The sequence below is a fragment of the Miscanthus floridulus genome, chromosome 18 (genome assembly GCF_019320115.1).
Source record: "Miscanthus floridulus cultivar M001 chromosome 18, ASM1932011v1, whole genome shotgun sequence".
Lineage (NCBI taxonomy): Eukaryota > Viridiplantae > Streptophyta > Magnoliopsida > Poales > Poaceae > Miscanthus > Miscanthus floridulus.
The window spans coordinates 10049308-10055300 of NC_089597.1; the positions used below are offsets into that span (position 1 = coordinate 10049308).

At 53.0% G+C, this 5993-nt stretch overlaps 1 pseudogene; it reads right to left on the bottom strand.

Annotated features, from left to right (window-relative positions):
* Nucleotides 1-4226: 4226 nt before the first annotated feature.
* On the bottom strand, nucleotides 4227-5480 carry LOC136523265 (carlactonoate CLA methyltransferase-like; annotated as a pseudogene).
* Nucleotides 5481-5993: the final 513 nt, after the last annotated feature.

Sequence of the window (5993 nt, forward strand, 5' to 3'; positions counted from 1 at the left end):
GATTTCAGAAAATTAAACTAATTTAATTACATGATAATTCATTCTAGTACATGAGGATTGAGGTAAACACAAGTGCATCCAAACAAGCCCTTAAACGAAAATACCTACTCGTTAGGTCATGACATGTGGCATGGTGGCAACTCATAGACCTAGCTAGCTAGTACAACCACCAGATTCCAGTGCCCAATTGGGTTCCCCGAGCATTGTAGGAGAAAATAAGAATTGTACCAGCTCATGGCAAAGTGGGTTTCACTACCGACATCAAAGTTGTGGGCTTCGTCTAATCGTCCTTATAAAACGGGTTCCTTCCTCTAAAGTGCCATTTTAGAATTTCATCCTTATTTTAAGAATTTTCACCCAAATAATCAGACATGGAATGACGATTTTGCCCCCCTAATGTTTTACCTTCAGGCTTCACCCTCATCTCAAACGTGTTCATGCCATTCGAAATGAGTCCGCCGCCCCCGCGCCGAACATCGTTGATACGAATCCGGTAGCCCCGCCCCAAGAATCGTCGCCACGGACGAGTCCAACACCCCCGCACTGCGGGTTGTGGACTTGTTGGTGGTGGCTCCCTCCCACCCGACAAGGCGACAATTGCCGTCTCTACGTGGCTCCCGCCCCCTGCGGCATGCTCCCTTCTCTCCGCAGTCGTCACGGTCGGCAGTGGGCGGTGCGGCGCTGCGACTGTTGGGTGGCAGCGCAGGCTAAGCGTCTGACGGCACTCTGGCCGTCCCTGCTGAAGAACGAGAAAAGAGAAGAGGGATGAACGAGAGAGTGAGACAGAGCACGGGCAAAACGGGAACTTCATGTCACAATTCTTTCAAAAAAGGATTGATTTGAAACTATGAAATGTCATTTAAAGGTACTTGAGCGAAACTCGCAACTTCAATAGCATTCGGGCGAAATCCATTTGCCGAATTCATGTGCAAAATCCCAATTTTCTCAGCAGTATACACGGAGTGTCCGTACCGGGGGGGGGGGGGGTGCTCCTATGGCCTATGGCCATGCCCTCTTTTCGTTTTCGCTTACGGACTGGAGTACGCCGGCGAGAACAGAACGGCAATGCACCGTGATGCAAATTCATGGAGCTGCTCTGCACTGCTACCTCCAACAACCGTGCACAAAGAGGAGGCTTTAAATCTGACTTATTCCATCCCTCACGAAGCTAGAAAAAACCTTGTTCGCTACAGCCTACAACAACTCTGCTGCCTGCCAGTCGCAGCAGCGGGCCGAAGATACGGTAAGCGGCAAGCCACGCGGTCACCGCGCTCACTCGCCGCCGGCGTCGGCCACATCCTCCATGTCCTCCTCGTGGACGAACACCGCCTGGTCCAGCACCGACGGAGACGAGGACACGGTATGCCCGTTGCCGTTGCCGGTCCCGTCGCCGTACGCCTCGTCGGCCGGGACGAACAAGCCCGTCTCCTGGTCGAGCCGCTGCCCTGCTTGATCACGCCATCGTTAGCTCGCGCCGCCGCCGCGACGAGCAGCATGGACGCCAGCGAGGTGCGCAGCGAGGTCGTGCGCGCCATGACGTCCACCAGCAACACGGCGGCCACGGCGAGCCCAGGATGTACTCCCACCACGACGGCCAACATCGACGGAGCCAGCGGCGATTCAGATGCAACACACTCCCACCTCAGTCACCACTGCAGACATTGTGATTATCGTTGCTGCCGGATTCGCCGCCGTTGCTTTCGCAGGAGCTGCCATCGTTTGCGTCATCCTTAAATATTTCTAGAAAGTTTATGTATCACATCCAGAATTTGAGTGGGGGCACGCGCCCCCGCTCCTTGTGTAATAGGTCTGCCCCTAGTCACACCGCTATTGTCGCCGACTATATTTAACTTCATTATTTATTTAACTAGATAGAGTACTGCTGGCGAGAGTCGTCGACCGGGGACGATGATGAGGCGCTTGAGTGCACGATGAAGGTCCTCATGCTATCGGCTGTGTGGTCGCTGTCGCCACCGGACAGGGAGGACCCAGTGGTGGCAGCGGTGCCGCTGCTGGTGCTGCCAGTTTTTTTTTATAATATTATTGTATATATACTGATAGAGTAGTACCACAAACACTCGGTTGTTGGCTCCGTCACCGCGCATCTCAACATGGGAGGACGACGAAGCCACCGGGGAACTAATCCTCGGTGCTGCTGGTCGAATCAACGTTGCCGGTGGGAGACGACCGAGACGAGTGGATGATCAGTCCTGAGGCTGTCGTCAGTGTTGCTACTGTCGTCACGAGTGGTGGTGTGAGCTCGACGTCGTTGATGACCTCCTCCGTCGCCTACAGGTGGTGTCGGAAGTAGAAGTAGACTCCGACGACGTGGACTCGACAAGGATCCCGGCGGCGAAACCGATCCCTATATTCTCTGCCATTGACAGCCCAGTGGTGGCAGCTAGATGCATGCCCATCGACGGTGCCGCCATCCTCTCTCCCTCCACCTCCTCTCTAGCGGATCTAGCGGTGTGGGGGGCTGAAGCCCCTCTACCGCTGTTGATCCCATGGAGCCCCTACAGGATATGGTTGCCATGATCCCAAGAATTTTTGCCATGATGGTTGCTTTAAGGAGGAGAGATTGGAGGTTGAAGATGAGCTTTTAGCTCCTCTTGAACTTCCATCCTAGATTGACCAATCCTATGCCAGTGTATATACGAGTACCTCATTCTTATTTTTCTTGCGTAAAAAATTATAAATGATGGTACACTTGATTTGTGATGATGTAACAATTAATATACGTTAATACCTATATTTCCATCCTAAATACGGCATGGATTTTGGGTCATCGGATCACAATTCAATGCTCATCATTCCTTTTCATACAAAATAGGAAACCCTAATCTTCTTTCCCCCACTTGACCACTCCCCAATCTCATCCTACCACTGCCGTCGCCACCGCCACCGATCTTGTTTGCTCCATCAACCCCCTTTCTTATACTACAAGAGTTGCTTCGTCCTCGCTACCCTTACTCGGTAAGCCTTGTCGCTCTTCTCACAAGTGTCGTAGGTGTGGTTGGTTTCCTTAGCCATATGCGTTGTCCCGTGTGTCGAACAGATCAATATAGAGTATTTTGGTATCCTCCTATTTGATTTTCTAATTTTTTTGAGGTGGATTGGCATGGTGGTATAGGTCGCCATCATGCTACCATAACCGATATCTTCTAGTGACTTCTCTCTTTGCATAATGATGTTGTAGGACATGTGGTTCACAATATTCTCGGTCTTTTGCCTTTCCTTTTATTGCGAGTCTTTGATCTCCACCATTCTATATATCATTCCCTTTTCTTTGTAGCTCCCCCACTTGCTTCTGTTGTTTGGTGAGCCTCACCGGTTCTTTGTGCCATGCTATCAAGGAGTTAGTTTTCTGGTCACCTTAGGTCCCTATCGTAATACCTTTTTTTCTCTTCTGTTGTGTTCTTTTTTTCGGTTGCGAGCTGATTTCAATTCCATGAGATCCATGTAATGAACTGGTGTGCCGGTGTTGCTAGTGGATAGGAACCCTTTCCCTTTTCGCTTATTTTTTGTCTTCAGCCTGGTCTTAGGTATGTTGCACTAGAGGGATCCTGGTCGTTACCCCGTCAATTTGTGTAATATTAAATCTTGGTCAACCAACACTTTTGTCACTTGTTGGATGTCGCTTTCTCTTCTTGTTGTTGGGTTTGTGTGGAGGGGATTGTGTCTTCTTCTTTGGTAGCATGCCACTTAAAGAGCCGGAGGTGGTCATGTGTCCTCGCGTCACCCATATTCGTCGTTAGACCATGCAACTATGTTGGTATATATGTGATATCTAGAAAAGCCCAAACAATTTTACATTTGAAATGAAGGGAGTACCAATTTGGACTAGACCTAACACAATAATAACAAAGTTTTAGACTCTACTCCCTCAGTTCCAAATTATAAGTCGCTTTGACTTTTTTTTGTATATTCATTTTGCTATGCATCTAGACATATATTTTCAACGACCTTTCTATATTTATATTCCAAATTTTAGACTCTTGTTTCAATGCACGGACACACGCTTAATTATTTAACAAATTCATAGACCCTCAACAACCTTGTAAAAGGAGGAGACTTGAAATTTAACTTATTCCATCATTCACAGGGAAGAAATTTCTATGCACGCTGTCGATCGGCTTCGTCAGCATCGGCCATGTCAATGGTGACGATGGGCCTCTCGACGTCGTCGGCCATGTCTTGCATCCATGGACGTGACGATCCTGGGCTTATTTTCTCCTGAGGGACAGGACGTGAACGACGCCTTTCATGAGCGGCGCGGGCGGGCCTCTGTAGCGCGCCTCCGCTGCCCTGGCAAACTCGTCCCGGACGTCGTCATCCACCATGCCGAAATACCGGACCAGCGTGGACTCGCTCAGCACGCGGAGGGACCTCGCCATGGCGGCGCTCTTGGCGGGGTCGCCGTCGCAGGTGAGAACGCCGTGGCTCTCCAAGCGGACGGCCTCGAACGACCCCTGCAGCTCCGCCGCGGCGCGCAGTTCATCGGCGCAGGGGGCGTAGAAGGGGACGTTGTATGCGTCGACGTCCTCCGCGGCGACCAAGCCACGGGCCGCCATGTCGCAGAGCACCTCGGCGGTGAACTCCGACTGCCGGTCCTGGCTGGACAGGTCCTTCCCCGGCCGGCCGGCGAGCGAGAGGACCAGCCACCCGCCTGGCACGATTTCCTCGGCCCGCAACGACAGGAACAGCCTGAAGTCATGCTCGAACTGCCGGGTGTAGGCGGCGCCGACGGCCGGCGCGCCCGTCCTCCCCGCCCATGTGTTCCCCTTGTTTACCAGCACGCCATCGGCCAGTTCCTGTGGAACCTTGAGAGCCAGTGGACGCTGAAAGAGGAGCACACCAAGTGCAGCGTCTGGGCGGCGAAGAGGCGGCCGTAGAAGGACCCCGGCGCACCGAACACCAGCACCAGCGGCCCATCACCATGGTCACCGCCTGCTCCCATGTGCTTCTCAAGGAACGCCGGCACCGCCTTGAAGACGAGGTTGAAGTCATTGTCCGGGAGGTCATTGAGGTACACGCTGACCTCCGGCCTCGACTGGCACCCAAGAAGGCGGTGGTGGCAGCGCAGGGAGTCGACGGCGGTGGAGACGAGAGAAAGAGCGTTGGGGCCCGAGGAGCACCCCAGGTCTGCCACCCCGACGCGGCCTGGCACGGCCGCTCGGCACAGGGCGGCTATGGCCTCCTCCACCAGAGGTTTCAGCCTGCTCTGCACAGCACTCTAGTCTCCAGCACACGCGCGCGTGTATTACAAGTTTCAAGTAGGGATTCACCACATATAGAGAAAAACACACGTACTACGTCATAACAACTTGCCAAAAAGAAGAAGAAAGAAACTTTAATCGTGTTGCATTTGATAGCAAGAGGTGAAGAGAGACCTGAAAATGGGAGTTGTTGGCGTAGCTCGTTTCTCCATCTCCTCCGATCATGCAAACGCTCTGCGAGGAGGCTGCCATGGCGGCCATGGGTAGGCAGCTGGCTGCTAGCAGGAGTATATGACGCGCGCGTCGGCGTTGATCTTGCTTGCACTGCCGCTAGTAGTAAGCCCTATTCTTATGTCACCATCTCGCCCGGCCGGCGCCCTATACTTCATGTCACCTTCTCGCCCGGCCAGCGGCTCGTGGCGTGGGGTCGCAGGTGGACCGGCGCGGTGGCCCAAGCGGCCCCAGCTGCCGGTAAAAGAATGTTGAGACATTGCTCTTCAGGTGACAGAAGGGAAAAAAAAAACTTGCTGTCTACCCCGAGAGGTTGTACCATTTGGAGCAGTCGTCTGCTTGCTAGCGTCCGAACGGACAGGGCGTCCGAACGCTCCCGCCTATAGCCGTTTCCCGTGCCGTTTCACGTGCATAGCCCCTAAACGTCACCGGCATCGAGAAGAGAGGGAAGAGACAACGGATGCCAGCCGGCACCGGGAGGAGGAGACACCGAGGCTATGTAGCAGAAAGTGAGGATGGAGATACAATACCCGATCTACTTTT